This window comes from Mirounga leonina, unplaced genomic scaffold, assembly GCF_011800145.1.
Source record: "Mirounga leonina isolate KUSES-001 unplaced genomic scaffold, KU_Mleo_1.0 Mir_125, whole genome shotgun sequence".
Classification (NCBI taxonomy): domain Eukaryota; kingdom Metazoa; phylum Chordata; class Mammalia; order Carnivora; family Phocidae; genus Mirounga; species Mirounga leonina.
The window spans coordinates 37,044,887-37,062,487 of record NW_023270305.1 but is presented as its reverse complement, the minus strand read 5'-3'; positions in this window follow the sequence as shown (position 1 = coordinate 37,062,487).

Genomic DNA, 17,601 nt, shown 5'->3' with positions numbered 1-17,601 from the left:
AAGGCTATAGTCTCTTACTCTACTGGGGTGAAAATTTGCTAGAAATGCAATTCTCAGCTTTCACCCTAGACCTACCAAATCAGAAAGCCTTGGGGGCAGCACTGTGTTTGAACAAGCCTCTTTCTGCTGCATGCCCAAGTTTGAGAAGCTCTGCTCTGTTCTATTACATAACCATCTGTCACTGTTTAACCTGGCCGAGCTGGGTCACCAACGCTTCATCCTCTAAACATGACCAAACCTTCCCAGTGGGCCATGTGGGATTTACAAAGGGAAGGTTTTGGTTCTCTTTCTCCACCTGACAATTAAAAGGGCATTATTCTCACATGACCCCCAAACGGTCATGAATCCAGCGTGCTACTCTTTGTTTAAGCACTGAGCCTCACAGGCTCCATAAAATGAGAGGCTGAAAGCACACTTCAGGTTCATTTCTGACTCTGATAGCCTGTGATCCTACCACTTTCCAACTAGAGAGGCTGTGATGATTTTTGTGCCTTTATCCCTGGACTCCACAAAGCCCACCCCATGCTGTATTGTTCCTATTGTTATACCCATTTTTAAAGAAGGAATGAGAGGAGTAAAGGCATCAGCAAGCCTCAAATGCTGGGCAGCAGTCATGCGGCTCATGCAAAGTCAGTAACCTCTAGCAGCTGGGCCCGTCTCACCGTGCATGGAGGTGCAAAGGCTGAAGTGTGCTGGGAAGCTTGGATTTCCTGCGGGGTCCGGACTGGCAGGAAGCACCCTGAAACTCACAGGGACGAATACAGGTGAGTCCCTGAGAAGTTGTCTTGCTGGCTCTTCAGCCTTTATTTCACACTATGGGCCCTCTTTCATCCAGTAGTGTTAAAATCTGAAAGGGTAGGATCCACACAGCCCAGTGACGAATGGTGATCAGCCATCTTGGTTTGCCAGGGACAGTCCCATTTTTAGCACTGAAAGTCCCACATCCTGGCAAACAAACACCTCAGTCCCTAGGGAAAAGTCTGGTTGGCTACCCTGGAGCAGTTTTTTAATGTCAGCACAACTGACATTTTGGTCTGGATAGTTCTTTGTTGTAAGAGTCTGTCCTCTGTATTATAGGATGGTCAGTAGGATCTCTGGCTTTTTTTTTTTTTTTAAGATTTTATTTATTTGAGAGGGAGAGCATGCATGAGAGGGAAGAGGGTCAAAGGGAGAAGCAGACTCCCTGCTGAGCTGGGAGCCCAATGCAGGACTCGATCCTGGGACTCCGGGATCGTGACCTGAGCCGAAGGCAGGTGCTTAACCAACTGAGCCACTCAGGCACCCCAGTATTTCTGGCTTCTATCCACTAGTTAGGACTCCCTCGGCTGTAGGGAGCCCCACATTAGTTGTAGATATTGCTTAAAAAAATTAAAAATCTTTAAAAAATTACTTGGAGTTTGGGATGGACATTTCTCCAAAGAATACATACAAATGGCCAGAAAATACATGGAAAAAAATGTCATCAATAACTAGGGAAATGCAAATTAAAACCAAAATGAGATGCCACTTCACATGCTCTAGAATAGCTAAAATAAAAGGACAGACATAAATTATAAGTGTTGGCAAGGATGTAGAGCAATTGAAACACTTATAAATTGCTGATGAGATTGTTAGCTCGTGTAACCACTTTGAAAAACTATTTTGGATGTCCTCAAAATGTTAAATATAGAGGTTCCATATGACCCAGCAATCCCACTCCTAGAAAATTGAAAACATATCCAGACAAAATACTATACATCGATGTTCATAACAGCATTATTCACAGTAGCCAAAAGGTGGAAACAATCTTAATGTCCATCAACTGATGAATGAATAAACAAGTGTGGTATATCCATACAATAGAATATTATGTAGCAATAAAAAGAATGAAGTACTGATACATGATACAACATGGATAAATCTTTAAAACATGATACCAAGAGACAGAAACCAGACACAAAATACCCTATTGTCTTACTTGATTTAAACTAAATGCCTAGAATAGGCAAATTCATAGAAAGAAAGTAAATCTGTGGTTGCCAAGGTCTAAGAACAAGGGAGGGGGAATGGTGTGTGACTGTTAATGGGTATGAAGTTTCTTTTGAGTGTGATAAAAGTATCCTATAATTAGATAGTGGTGATGGTCATGCACTTTTTTGTAAATATACTAAAACCACAGAATTGTATGTTTTGAATGGGTGGGTTGTATGGCATGTGAATTACACCTCAGTAAAGCTATTCCTAAAAAAACATATATATTATTATTATTACTTAAGGATCTTGTTAAAATGTGCATTCTGATTCAGTAAGTCTGGAGTGGGGCCTGATTTTTCTGGGGATCATGCTTAGAGAAAGAAATCCCTAGACCAGGGTTCTCTATGTTCCCTAACCAGGAGCATTAGAATTACCTGTGAGTTTTGTCAGAAAATACAAATTCTCAGACTTCACCCCAAATCTACTAAATCAGAAACTCTAAATGTTTTAGAGTTTTGGCCTAGCAATGTTTTAACAGACTCTCTAGGTCATGTGTGCGAACATTTGAGAACTATGCTCACATCAACCCCCCACCCTGATCATTGTATGCAAACATGCTCTGGGATAAACCATTAATTTTTACTGAGAAAATAATTATTTAAATTAATCATTAAATTTAATCTAAGTCTTATTACTTTAAAGAAATAAGTCTTATAGCTAAAGAAACTTCCATATAAAGATATTTTATCCTTGCATTTTGGGGACCCCAGGTTGGCCCCATAACATTTGGTTTATTATGTACTGTAGGATTCCATTAAAAGGTAAAATTACCTTGCTGCAAAAGTGTTAAGTGAAAAAGTACACATGACTTCTTTGCATATTGCTATGTGTATTCTAACATCATACTTATGATATCCACCAACATGCTGCTTGGCATGAAAAGGGAGAGGAAATACATAGAGAAGGAATGTAGAAAGAGAAAAGTGAAGTTTTAGAGAGAAATGAGGGATTGGGGTACATTTTCTCCCTGGGATACATTCCCAGCTCTGGGATCAGTGGACTGGAGAGTCTTATCTCTTGGCCATATCATCTTTTATGTGTGTCGTGGCTCAGTACTTGACTGTTCCTTTCATGGGAGGAAAAGAGAGTGCCTATTTTTAATGCTACTTACACTGTCATTTTCATTACAAAAGAAAATACTGTGTTTGTATGTTTTTGGTCTGTTTCCTAGGGAAGATTGGAACTGTAATGCAAAGGCCTAATCCTTGGGGATTCAATTCCACAGAGCCTAATACACCTGGAAGCTCAATAACAGTCATCCACACGAGTGCCCTCACAGCCTAAGTGAAACATACACTTCATTAAGTCATCCTGAGTTCTTTATTCACTAAAGAGCCTTCTCCTGGTCTGAAGAGTGAATGTGCTCCCCTGCATCTCTAATGTATTTCAGAGAAGGGCTTTAGCTTTGGGAAGACTTAGGTCCTTCTCAGCTGATCATTGACTGACAGCCCCACAAATAGGATAGAACTTCACAATGCACAGCCCTACCATTCAGCCTCATACTTTCTTTTTCCCCCTCCTAGTCTCCTGGCTCTCCATGGAGCACCACAATGGAATTCATATTATCCAGGTATCGCAATATAAGCCCTATCATTTAATGCATGCAAAGTATTTGTACAAGTTATGGCAAATAGTGGTTTAGTGCCAAGCAATGTTCTCCTTAGAACCGTCTCTGAGAGAAGATTCACATATCCCAGAATGGACCAGTTTACTTCCTGAGCAAATGCTTTCTTGTCCAATGAACTGACCTAATTTAAATACAAATAATAGATTGTCTCATACAAGAAATGTTACATCCATCTCCTTCTTTAGACTATGGCTAAGTACTACCTCCTTTAGAAACCATACCAAATTCAACTTTGCCAGTTATCTAAAATGTATCACCACTATATAACTCAAAATATTTCTATGATTATTGTGTTTTTACAGTTTTATTCGGTGTGTGATACTTATATTGTAAAATCATTGACCTAATATATTTCAACTCCTAAAATGCCTCTACCATATACATACCTCCATCTTAATGAATGATGCCATCATATACCCAGGTACTAAAGCATAAAATCCGGGGACCATTTTTCTGGCTCTTCCCTTTACCTCATCCAAAACACCAGCAAGTCCTGTTAGCTCTACTTCCAAATATGTTTTGGAACTGTCTCTTCTCTTGTTTCCATGGCCAACATCACCACCTATTCTAAACCACTACCATCTTTTGCCTAGATATCTTCAATGGTCTGCCTCATAATGCTCATGCTTTTGTTCCCTTTTTAATTCATCCTCTACACAAACAGTGGAGCGAGCTTTTAAAAATATATGTCAGATATCCCTCCTCATTTGAAAACTCTTCTATGGTTTCCCATTGTATTTGGAGCAAAAGTCACAATCTTTACAGTGACCTGGAAGATACCAGAAGAGTTGTCTCTAACACTAGTTTCCTGCTAATTATGGATCCAAAGGCCACATGGGTCTTCTTTTCAGTTTCTAAAACAAGTGTTGCCTAGGCAAAGTTTTACCTTTAGTGCCCCATGTCCATAAAATACCATTCCCGTAGTTCATACATAGCTTGTCATCCTCCATGGCTCCACCTAAAAGTCACCTCTTCAGAGGGATCTTCCATAACCAATTAACAATTAGTTATTCTCTATCGTACCACACAGTTTATTTTTCTTTGTTACACTCTGCAGGTGTTTTAAGTATATATTTGCCACTTGTTTATATCCATTTTCCTGACCTTAATACATGCTCTGCAAGGGAAGAAACTTGTCAGTATATTTCACTATTTTATCCTCAGTGATTAGTACAAATAGCTTTCATAAAATAAGCTTCCAAGAACTATGTATTTAACTAATGAATTAACATTTATTTTTGTTCCGCATATGCTCCTAAAGAATAGGAATTGGTCTATTTATTATTCAGCAATCCAAGGGTACATATAGTGCCATTCACATAAAAACACATGCTAATTAATGAAGTGACATAAGGATATCTCATTGAAGTTGCTTAGGCAATAACATAAAGGCCTAATTTTCAAAGCTCACTCCATTTCTTTGCTATTCCTCTTTGTTGAAAATCGTTACAAATATATGTTTTCTGCTGTTACAAAATGACTTACAGTGTAGTTTGAGAAATGAAGAACTAGCTTATCTAAATCCTTCTTAATCTTCTTATGTGGTTAAAATGAAATAAGTATTAATATCATACACTTCAAAAAGGGATTAAGAACTTATCAGATGTAGTAGGTAAAATTCCTTTTTTCTTTCACCCTTGATCATAAAGTAGGAGGCTCAAAAGGGTCCTTTTTTTCTCAGGCTGAGTATGGTCAGCTTTATGTGCAATGACAGCCAACACTCTTAGACCCCATTTAATTGCTTTGTGCGTCTATAGGAGCCGTATTGTGAAAGGGTGGATTTTATTTCATAGCAGAGTAGGAGGACCATGGTCTTCAGTAGCAGTCTCCAACCATCTACCACTCCCAACTCCACCCCACACATGTACATTCCTGAACATCAAAGACTGATTGCACTCTTACTGATCTTTCCTCGTCAGAGATGAGGGCTCACCTCTTCCGGGCATATTTCACTCTAAGACCCTGTCAGAGGAGTCAGGGAGGGGTATATTTCCTATTCATCTGTCTTAATTTACTTTGTAAGATAGAATTTGACTAATTATAGAATTTAAAACCTCTGACACAATTGAGTTGTCTAATACACTTTTCTCTCAGATTTATAATACATCTTATGGAAAAACATACTTGCTATCTGAGACTCAAACTGTGGTGGGCAGCTTCTCTCCTAGCTCCAATGATTCCCTACCTCCTGGCATTCAGACCTCTGTGTAATCCCTTTCCTTGAGTGTGAGCTGGACCTAGTGGCTTTCTTTTTTTAATGAACAGAGTACTGCAAAGGTTATGACGTATCACCTGCATGATCAGATTACAAACAATGGTAAACTTTTGCTCCTCCCACCACCCTCCCTGGTTCTTTCATATGTTTGCTCTGATGAAGCTTACATGGCAAGAAACTTAGGGAAGAAACAGCCAGTGAGGAACCAGTCCACTAGCTCTCAGGGACCCAAATGAGTGGGCTTTGAAGCTGACCTTTCTCCAGCTGAGCATTCAGATAAGAGACCTGTGAGAAACCCTAAAGCACAGGAGCTCACTAAGCTATGCTTATATTCTTGACCCACAAAATCATGAGATAATAAAGGGGTGCTTTTTAAGCTGATACATTTGGGGGTAAATTGATTCACAGCAACAGATAAATAGTATATATAAATAGTATGATGTTTGACTTTTTTTTCAGGGGGAAAAAAGACAACAGTATTCTATAGAAAAATTGCAAACATGGTTACATAGTCATAAAGAGGAATTCAAGAAATATTTTATAACAATATATACAATTCAAGGAAGCAGGTATAATTGTGGTGAAGGTATGGAGTGGAACATAATGGGCAGTGTGTACAGGAACAGAAATGGCTATAAAGATTTCCTTTGCCACAGGTATTCACTAGGTACCAGTTGATACTCTATTAATGCTATTTGCCTCTCCACTCCTGCCTTCTCTATTATCTTGCCTTCTATCCATTTCCCCTATCTTTTGAACCCCTGGTGGTTCTAAGCAGTCTTTTCTGAACTAATTAGTCCTGTGATTTTTTGTTTTCCAGGAACTCTAAATGTGAATATGGGTCAAATGATGGAGTTGTATACACATCATCTGTAATTTGGTCCAAATAAGGTTGAGAGGAGCATGAATATCTCTCCAAAGGGAAAAAAGGGAATTAGGTCACCATTTAGATGTCCATGATGAAAGTTCTGTTAGTTTTGTTAGTTCACTTTTGCTTACTCCTGCTTTGGAGTTGCTATGTTAGAAAAATCTAAGAAATTACTCCTTCTCTGAAAAGTTAATTTGCTGATTTCTCTTCTCCGGAGGAAGGGACTGACAAAGAAAAGTTAAATCTGGCTAGGGTCTTCTCAAAGGTCAAATAGAAGTACACAAGAATACTACTGGGGTAATTTAAGATGTATCCTACTTGGCCAAATGAAGCAGTATGTTGATTTTGAAGATGCTACACAGGCATAGTTAATGGATGAATCAAATATATGGTGCTTTGTGTCACTTCAGTTTCTACCATGCTTATTTGATACCTTTCTTCCCCTGTGTCTTTTGAAGAGTAGGGAGTTTCCAAAGAGTCTGAAACACAAGTCAGAAAGTTTTGACTTGCAAAGGACACGGGGACTTTACCAAGGAGTCTGACTTTTCAAAGACTGGGTCAATTTGCAAGATTCATTGTCCTCAAAGCAGAGAAGTCAAAAGGACCCAAGTTTGCAGAGTTCTGATCTCCACTCTGATATTGATTTTTTTACATGGCCTGTGGCCAGATGTTGAACCTCCCATGGTTTCTTTTCCTACTTATCTGTGAAATGGAGATGAAAATTCTGAGCCTCAAAGTGATTTGGTGGGAATTAAATAATAGATTTAAGCCCTTTGAAAGGGTGAAGTGGTAAGTGTTTCCTTTTAGCTTCTATCAGATGTTATACAATTTTCCACTTAGGTGAAAATTAACTTCAAACATATCAAACCAGTTTTGACCTAATCACCTGTTGTTGTAAGTTCTAAAAAATCAGTTGTGGGATGTCTGAAACAGCAAATTATGAGTGGCCACACTGAAAGCTCATATCCAGAGTAGCCTAGGATAAAACCATGCCTTTGATGGCATCCTCCCCCATAGACCGTTTCACAACTCCTGTCCTTCCAAGCAGATGGTATTATGGAGTCTCACTGAAATTTAAAATATTATCCTTCTTGTCATTTAATTGCTTCTAGACAAATATAGAATATTTATTTTGATTTTTCCATTAACATAAAATAAAACAAGAGCAAGTATGTTTTCAATTAGCATTTTTTTCTTTCAAATAATTGTTATATTTACAGTGTTGAATAATTCCTGCTCAGCAGGCCAAGTAAATCCTTTAGATGCCAGAAAGCAGCCCATAGGCAAATTCACAAAAGAGCTAGGAGGACTTTGAGAGCAAGGTAAACTACTAACCTGTCACAAAAGAAGTAGAGCGCAGTAGGTCGCATTTGGACTCCAGAATCAGACTCAACTTGAACTCAGACCTCAGATCATTTGGGTACAGGCAGTATGTTCTTGGACAAAGGAAACTAGTATTTTTATTTTATTTTCTGTCGAGAGTTTCCTGATGTCAACAAACATGCTGTATTTACTGTCATATCTGAGGCACCTAACACACAGTTTGGGCTTGATAAGTATTTGTTGAATAGATTAGATTAATAAAGTAAGGACTGTACTGCCTCACAACATTCTTCGGATAAAGTGGACTAATTTGTACCCCCATGAAAGGCATCCTAGAGTGGCACCACATTGAGAACCAGAAAAGGGAAAGATGGCTCTCCAAGTGTTTCCCAGGGGCAGTTTTATAAGAATTTGCTTCACCAAGATTTAGAAGAAGCTTCTATTCAGAAAGCACAGCAACAGATGCAGAATTGCTGCTGAAGAAATCATGTGCCCTAGTAGAGGACACCACAGTGGTTCCTTTCAAGCTAATTTGCTGAGGGAAGTACAAATCTCTTCTTGCACAGGAGCAGAATTACATTATCCTTGGCCTCACATAAGCTTAAGTATTTGCCAAGGCTGCCCAAAGCCCTCTGCTGGACTATTCCTTTGATGATGGAGAATGAGTTCAATGTGCCTACAATGCTGATACAATATAACGTGCAATTGACTTTTGTTGTTCAAAGGGACTCCATCTTTTAGCTTGAGAATGAGGTAGGTTGGAAAAGATAGTGTCATCTGGAAAACAAACTCAAAGCTATCATTCTGTGGCTGATATAAAAAGTAAACTTAGAATTTCGACTTATTAATGCTGAAGATTATGCCAAAACATCTAATCCTAAATTTGTCCTATACCAAGAATTGTGCAATCCTGTTTGATTTCCTTTAACCCATTTTTAAGCTACTGTTTAATTTTTCCTCCAAATGTCCAGTGATTTATTATCAAATCTATATTTTTGTCTCCATAAAGGCTTTGAGAAATAATTGTCTGAAAATACAGATGCAGTTTTAAATAGGAGAGCCAGCACACTCCTAGGGACACACTTATAAGAGCAGTGTGGGTAACAAATATAGGAAAAAGTTCCAGTGGGCAGTCAAGAGACCTGGTTTTGAGTCCTTGCACTACCATATCCAGCTAGAGCCTTCAGGAAGTTTATTATACTCTGGACATTGGTTTTTCTCATGGGAAAAATGAAAAGGCTATGCTACCAGATCTCTAAATTGACCAGATTATTGCTACTGTTTCCTCCAAGTTGTTCTATAAACCCTCACTCACCAGGGGGACGATTGTTTTATGCTATAAAAATTATTTTCTAGAGAAGTTTATATTTCATCTTCATGCTTATTCCTGAAGCAGCACAATTTTAGGAATAGAACTCCTGCTGTCTTTTAAAGGATGAGGTAGTAACACAGCAAGTACCTAAAGAAAGAAACCCAAAAATGTGTGATGGAGGTGGCCAGAAAGAAACTGCCCAATGTTCTAGGGTTATAAAGTGATCTTTTAAGGTCTCCTACAGCCCTTGGTTAGTTCCTCATACAGTTTATCCCCTATGGTCCAAGATCCCTTGAATAGGAACTGTATAAAATGTCAAGGACACTGGGTTTTAAATCCTGCATCTGCCATTTACTAGCTGCTGACCTCATCTGGAAAAGAGCATGAGGGTTCTAACTTACCAGGTTCCTGGGAGGGTTGGAAGTGGCATTTTACACAGAAGTGCTTACACAGTACCCAGCCCACAAGAAAGGCCTAAGACATTTGAATCTAGATTGAGTGGGTTCTGTTCCTATTACCACATGTAAACTGCACTTGTACCGTAAGACTTTCAGGCAGCATTGATTTAACTGGAAGGAGACAGAAGAAGTTCAATCTCTGTCCCACAGCCCTTTTGTAAATAAAACCAAATAATTTTTGGTCCCAGCAGGTATTGGCAATTCTATAGTGGGAGTGGGAAAGAGGGGGGGGAATAATTCTGATACCTAAACTTCTGAAGTTAAATTTCCAGACATGGCAGGCTAAGAGTATTTGCCTAGATTTTCTTCAAGACCGTATAAATGATGTTCCTAGACATACAGATCATAAATTTAGGATTTATGGCAATAAAAATAATTTAAAGAATTTTCATAACAGTTCTGATGAGACCCTAAGTGAATCTCAAGCCATGCTGAACCTTATCACATACTGCTGTGGATTTACAATGGAATAAAAACTTCCTCCATATTTTCAGATCTTGATTTCTTCTAAGATCAATTATTATATAATATTCATAGTTTTTTTAAACCGTCTCTTCAGATTCTGGTAGACTTATTGTATCTTCAGACAACTTCAAAATGAGTCATGTTTTGTGTGTAAACAATGCTTTGATGTATTTATCCAGTTGTTTTTGTTTGTTTGTTTTTTGTTTTTAAGATTTTATTTATTTGACAGAGACACAGAGAGGGAACACAAGCAAGGGGAGTGGAGAGGGAGAAGCAGGCTTCCCGCTGAGCAGGGAGCCCGATACGGGGCTCGATCCCAGGACCCCGGGATTATGACCTGAGCTGAAGGCAAACGCTTAACGACTGAGCCACCCAGGTGCCCCTATCCAATTGTTTTGTAACTTAAGAAAGGTTGACAATGATTAGTCTAATCATGACAAGTTTTGAAGTTTATTAATTTGTGTCCAAAGGATTATTAGATTTTTTTTTCAATGATCCAGATGAGTAGAGTATGGCATGCTTTTAGAATTAGAAGTTGACATAGAGCAGAAGGCACTAGACCTCTAGTATAACTGTCAAAACAAAGTAGCCACAGTGAAACCAGTGGAGGACAATTGGTAGTTACAGACAGAAGTTGGTATCTCTGAGTTCCAACATGGGGTGGTCAGAATAAGTTGACAGAATATAGAGCTTAGGAACAAAGAAATAATATTCACAAATGGAGATAGACAACTTTGGTTGATGTGACAGCTATTCTGACTGCTCAGAGACATAATGCCTAACTTGTCGTGTCATCAAGAGTTGATATCCAAATGGTTTAATGGGAATCATGACCTGAGAGCTCAAATTCTGTAGACTCTGTGGATTCAGACTTGTCTGAATATGCTTTAAATAATTATTTAAGTGGACCCACCAAAGCTCTGTGGACATAAACAATCAAGGGACCTTATGGGAAATAAGTTATCCAAAGGGAAGAGAGTACAAAACACACATTTGACTCACTCTCATTGGTTTCTGATTGAAGCAGAGGGCCAATTTTGAAACTGATGATACACTCAACTCAAGCTGGCCCTCAGGGTAGTTCCAGTGACTCATTACTCAGAGTTTTGAGAAGAGACTGTTACAAGAAATGAGAGAGAGAATTCTAGAATGAAAGGTCCAGAACACAAAAATACCTACAGGAAATTGGGAGTACAAGAGCAGCAGGGTTTTGTGAGCTTGTTAATCAAATGAAAAGGGAGATGGTTTTCTCCACTTCAGTGTGAGAAAATGTAAGCAATAAGAGATTTAAAAGTACATCCTTCTTTGGAATAGAAGAGAGGCAGAAGATCTTGTGTATACAGGTAGAAATGTTACCTAAGGAGCTTGGAAGGAATGAGCCACGTGCCAAAATCAGAAACAAAACAGCAGCGCCGGGGATACCACCAGCGTGCTGGGATGGCCTTCTCCTCTAGCCTATGAGAGACTGAGTTGGTCAATCAAGTCTTTTTCCATTGCAAGCAGCAGACGTCCATTCAGACAAGCATAATGGAGAAGAGGGATGCACTGGCAGCTGTAAGGGCAACTCATGAAACTTGGAGGAAGTGCCACCAACATTAATTTACTGGATCAGGGAAATCAAAGACTTCAGAAGGCGGTTTTCCTCTGTTTTATACTATACTTTTTCATTCTTTCTGTCAACTGCCCATTTCTAGTTCACCAAGAATATTGTGGAAAATGACTACCACCTTGCTGTTTCACATCAGTTTTTAGTTCCAGAGCCTTAAAGCACCAGCATCCTAGTCCCCCAAATAAAAATTCCTGTGAGGGAAAATCTAACTGTGAGTGCAGGTACTCCAACAAATATCCACCATACAGATATTTCCTATACTGGTTTCTTCCAGTACCAGTTTGGAGAAAATTATGGAGGAGAGGAGGGATTGGAGGTTTTGCCATTCTGTTGAAGTTGTCTGAGACTGAAACTAATTAACATGACATTCTTGCGTGTTCTAGAATGACTGCCTCAGAAATATGTGCCACATATAAGGCCCACTAGAGGTAGAAAGATCATTAAAAGTTTTCCTTTTTAGTATAATGAGTCAAAAAAGAAATTCGATACCAGTTTTGGAAAAGTTTATTATTGAGATATTAAAAGGTTAAAGAAGGAAATGCATATCAGATTCAAGCTAAGAAATCATGCCATGGTCCACTTGTATCCAAGTCACTCACAAAGGCCTACTCTACATACATTTGACCAACCCTCCCATACTTTAGATACAAGCGTCACCGTCTTTTTTATGTCAAACTTATAATAGATCAAGGGGTTGTCTACCATGGCCATTCCAGTAGTGGCAAGAAAAGGTTCACATTTTAAGCTTCAAGAATACGTATTACAGGGGCACCTGGGTGACTCAGTCGTTGGGCGTCTGCCTTCGGCTCAGGTCATGATCCCGGGGTTCTGGGATCGAGCCCAGCATCAGGCTCCCTGCTCAGTGGGAAGCCTGCTTCTCCCTCTCCCACTCCCCCTGCTTGTGTTCCCTCTCTTGCCGTGTCTCTCTCTGTCAAATAAATAAATAAAAATCTAAAAAAAAAAAAATACGTATTACAAAACTGTTCCATAAAATGAAGCTCATTTTGCCATTTACTTTTCATTTGAATCCAGCCATGATAAACATGATGAAAGTATCCTGAGATCATAGAATATTATGTTGGAAGTGACTTGAAAGGTCACGTCTTCATGAGATTGCCAAATTTATTCAAATACGAGGACCCCTTTCTAAGATCAAAACAAACAAAAACCCCTATGGATATGCAGGGGCTGATAGTTTCAACTGATTGGGAAATTACATTGTTACATATAGCTACTATAAAATAAGTGCTTTTTGAAAATTTTTATTATATCAAATATACCTTAATGTATTAGGCTTAGATGAGTAAATCATTAGACTACCTATAAGTAAAACTTAGTGCCTAGTTGGAATTTAGACCTTGTAAAAATAACTCTCCAACCCTCAGGAACACATGGCTCATAAGTTAGTAAACACTGTTTTTTCTCACAACCACATTTTTAAAAATCTACAGAAAACTGAGTGATTTTCCTAAGGTCAAAAATTTAGATTATCAGTGGGAGAATGAGCACTGAAATTTGATTCAATGGGCAAGGATATCAAGATTCTTCTATCTAAATTAAAGAAGAAGTTACTTTATTCTTTTTATCTTTATCACTACTTAGCTTGCATTATAGTTACATAATATGTATCTCAAATATAGATAGCATATACATGTCATACATAGATTGTGGGAAAAATGTATAATGAGTAATACATGTTTTTTTTCTTCCACAATCCAAAATATCATAGCCATTTTCCACTGAACAATGTCTAGGTACTCTGGTAACAAAATGGTAGTGTGAATAAAACCTCACACTTCAGAAAGCTTTCCTCTATCCTGTGTGGAATACTTTGAAAACTCTGAACTTAACTCCAAAGGGGCAGCTAAAATTATCAGAGTGTTTCAACATATTTCTTCTTGATTTTATTGTTCTTGCTAGTTGATAACATTAAAAATATTTTACCAGAAATATAAGGAGGAAATAAAAAATAATACATACTCTCATCATAACCCCAAAGACATGAGTGGACAGCTGAGAAGGGCAAAAGTGCCTTCCATTGAGACCCAAGGTTTATGCCAGTCTCTAAAATCAGGTGATGAGCCACCACATTTTGGACAGACTTATTTGGGGGCCCCTCCCAACCTCAACCACTAAATATATCCTCAAGTTCAGTTACCACATTTCTGGCCTCTACTTGGAGAAAAGAAATGCCTCAGCCCAAAATTGGTTTTTTCCCCCTATTATTTACTACCAGAGCACCTACACGCTGGTGAAATAGAACTGTGGTATATAATTTACTTCTGTAATAAAAATAATTACCCAAATATGGTAGTTAGAAGGATTGTCCCTTCCTTTCAAAATGAAAATCCACATCGTGCCCCAATATTTTTAGCTCCACTTTACTATTTGGAACCAATTTTGTGAAAGTGCACATCATCATAGTCATTTACTTCAGCCATTTGGTGGGCTGCATTAATTTCTGCAGCATCTTTTAAAAGATAAACCATATTTAATGGCCATGTTAAATATTATAAAGCCTTCAAACATCTGAAGGACAGCGGTAAGTCTCCACTAGATTAAAAAGGACTTTCATGTCCCATTTATAAGGATTCCTAATGCATTCTTCATTATCATTCCAGTCACTCATTGAGTTCCATTATAACTTATATTGATTCTATTTTCAGAGGGAGTCTGGGGATGAGACAAAGAAGTAATTAAGTAGTTTTTCAAAGGACAACCACTGCCACCTAAAATCATTAAAGGAAAATAAAACACCTACCACCCTCTACCATATCAAAACGAATTCATAGCTGCTTAAAGAGTAAACTTTTGAAACATTAAAATTTAGAAAATTTGGAGAATTTGGAAGCATAACTAACAAACTGTTTTTACGAGTGCCTGTAGATAGTCCTGATTTGGTGTGAATTCACATCTGTCTTGGATATCAGCTATGTTCCAGGAATAGCTGCAGCTCTGTGCCACATCCTTAAAAATGTGTACTTTAAAGAGTAATGTCCTATATAAATACTATGTGCACTTTGGGCATATTCCTATGTTAAGGCATTGCTTTGTGGAAAACTGGTGTTAGTTTTAAAGCATTCAAATAAGGTCCATTCAAGGGACAAAAAAAAAAAAAAAAAAAAAAAAGTTCTACCTAAAAGGAATGGTAAGGTGGGCAGTATCTGTTTTAAATAGAAAATTTAAATATGATCTATGCCTCTGGTACTTTAATTCAAGTAATTGATGTGCTATGTGTATGGCAATGAAATGTATAAAAGGAGTGGTAGAAATTTACAAGCTGTTAAAAATATGTATAATCAGATAAGTTAAAAACAATCCATCCTTTGTGTTTTGCAGGAGTAACTACCCGACCCAGAAGCAAACCAGCTCAGAGTACGTCACATATGATCCTTTAGCAAATTAAGTACGGTTGGCTCTCTGTAAGTAGTAGGTTCAGATATTTCCTATAAATATGAGTAGTAATTTATAAAACTACAACACTGTTTTTCACAAAAAAGGATGGTGGGTGCCTTTAATCAGGACTGGAAGCAAACTTAGTATTCAATCAAGCTATTCATGCTTTAATCCCAAAGATATACAACTGAAAAAAATCTCTTAGATGATTGGTTCAGTGATTTTCAAACTATATTCTTCAGATGTGTGTCAGAGGCCCTGGAGGCAGGAACAGGGAAGTGGAGGTAGTTAGATAAGTTCCCTGCACCATCATTCAAACAAGAACAATCACCCCAATAGTGGGCTTCTGTACAAGATAATAAAGAAAAAATGTTCAGGCTGAAAACGTTTGAAAATCCATTTTTATTGTCTTACAGATGAAACCTTTTGGTTCTGGAGGAAAGAGTTTGCACAGGCCTATTAAATTATTAGAAATAGGATCAGAAACAGAACCTGATCCTACATCACACAGACAGCTGAGATAGTTAAAAGTATGCGTGTTACCCTTCAGGGTCTGATGGTCTCCATTGGCGGGGTCATTCTTTTAACTCCTAGGATTTAGTGTTTCCCACTTAAATCCTTCTGTTGCTCACAGTGTTTTTTGTTTTATTTAAAATTTTGTTCTGTGAATAATTTTAATTTCATATTGCTACAAAAAAGACTGAATTCTGGCTGATAGATTTACATTCACAATTGATATAATTTCAAAAAATTGGGCAATTCTATCACATTGCTAGTACTTAATATCTCTCTCTCCCTATCTGTCTCTCTCTCTTTCACATACACATAGTCACACACTTTATAATTTCATAACTCTCCCATGCTGCTTTCATGTTATGCTGATGGTATAATAATCTGAATAAGAAATTAATACAATGCAAAGTTGGACAGTATGAACACTTACATGGAAAGCATTTGCACACTTTTTCCTAAGAGGACCCTAAAAATGACCTAAAATATCTTAGGGAAATCACCCTGTTCCAGGATCCTACCCAGTCTTGAAGTCTCAAAATATCATATTAACTTTAGGTCTGTCTTTCCAGTATGGGCTCATGTTAATCAAAATCAAAAGAAAAATAAATTTTCTGGAGTTTAAACAATTGGATCTCCATAGCCAGTCTATATTTCTAGCATGCAGGCTCACAGGACAAGTGTCATCATAATCACTTCGCCACTTTATTCATTGAAATGAGGAGAAACAAATTGCCTTACAGGCAGACTCAAATATTTTTGTATTCTATGAAATATGAGTGCCAAGTGGACACTCAGCAGACATAGGCCTATGAATCTTTGTCCATATCTTTCTTGTTATCTCATAACAGGAATTTCTTCTATGTATTCATCTTATCTACACGGCTGTGCAGTGGCAGGGGTTAGATCAAGTCAGCTCCTCAGCCACAGACCTAACAGTCCCTCAATCATAGAGTGTGCTCAGTCCATGTCACTGAATGAGGCAGTTTTAGAAAAGTTGATTTGAAAGCTAGAAGGGTAAGAATAAAGGGGGTGTCAGACTGAGTGAGAGGAGAAGGGTAAGAGACTTAAAAATCATTATGCTCATCTTGCATTACAGGACGTAACTAAGAATTCCTACATCTTAATTATTCTTCAGTCACATTTACTTCATATCTCTGGTCAAAATCTAGATCACAGGAATGGTGGCATTTTTAGATTGGGATATGTGCTGAGTATCTTCTTCATGTACCTCCATATCGGTTCTCCACTCTACTGTGCCAGGACTTTGGGTTGGGTCCAGCCAAGGGAGAACACAAGCAGGAGAATAGAGGAGGGGAGAGGAGTGAGGCCATCATATTCAATCCTGAGCTTTCTTGGGGCAGGGCATGGCCTGCCTGTGTCTCATCACCAAAGGCGTCTGTTCCTATCAGGCCACCCTCTCTCTACACACATCTCTCTGTTTACAGGCTCTGGTAAATACACCCGTTGCTCCTATTTAGTGGAAGTGTCACCTTTCCCTTACTAGCTCACAGGGTGCTCTATGATCCCTTGTCATTCTCTATTACCTGCACATACCTTTTCAAATAGATTGTTTTAAAACACTTTTCAAAGAACTCGGTTCCTATATGCCATCAGCTTCCTGCTCAGACCCCATCCCATTGCAAGATCAAGGAAATAATTGCACAAAAAGTCTCCTATGTAGGAAATGGTCATCACAACTCTGGCCATTTCCTTAGTATGGCCCATAACATAGTCAAGGTTTGGGGGATTGCTTTTCCATGTATAGTATTTTGTACTTTTGGGTATTGTGACCCATTTTCTCA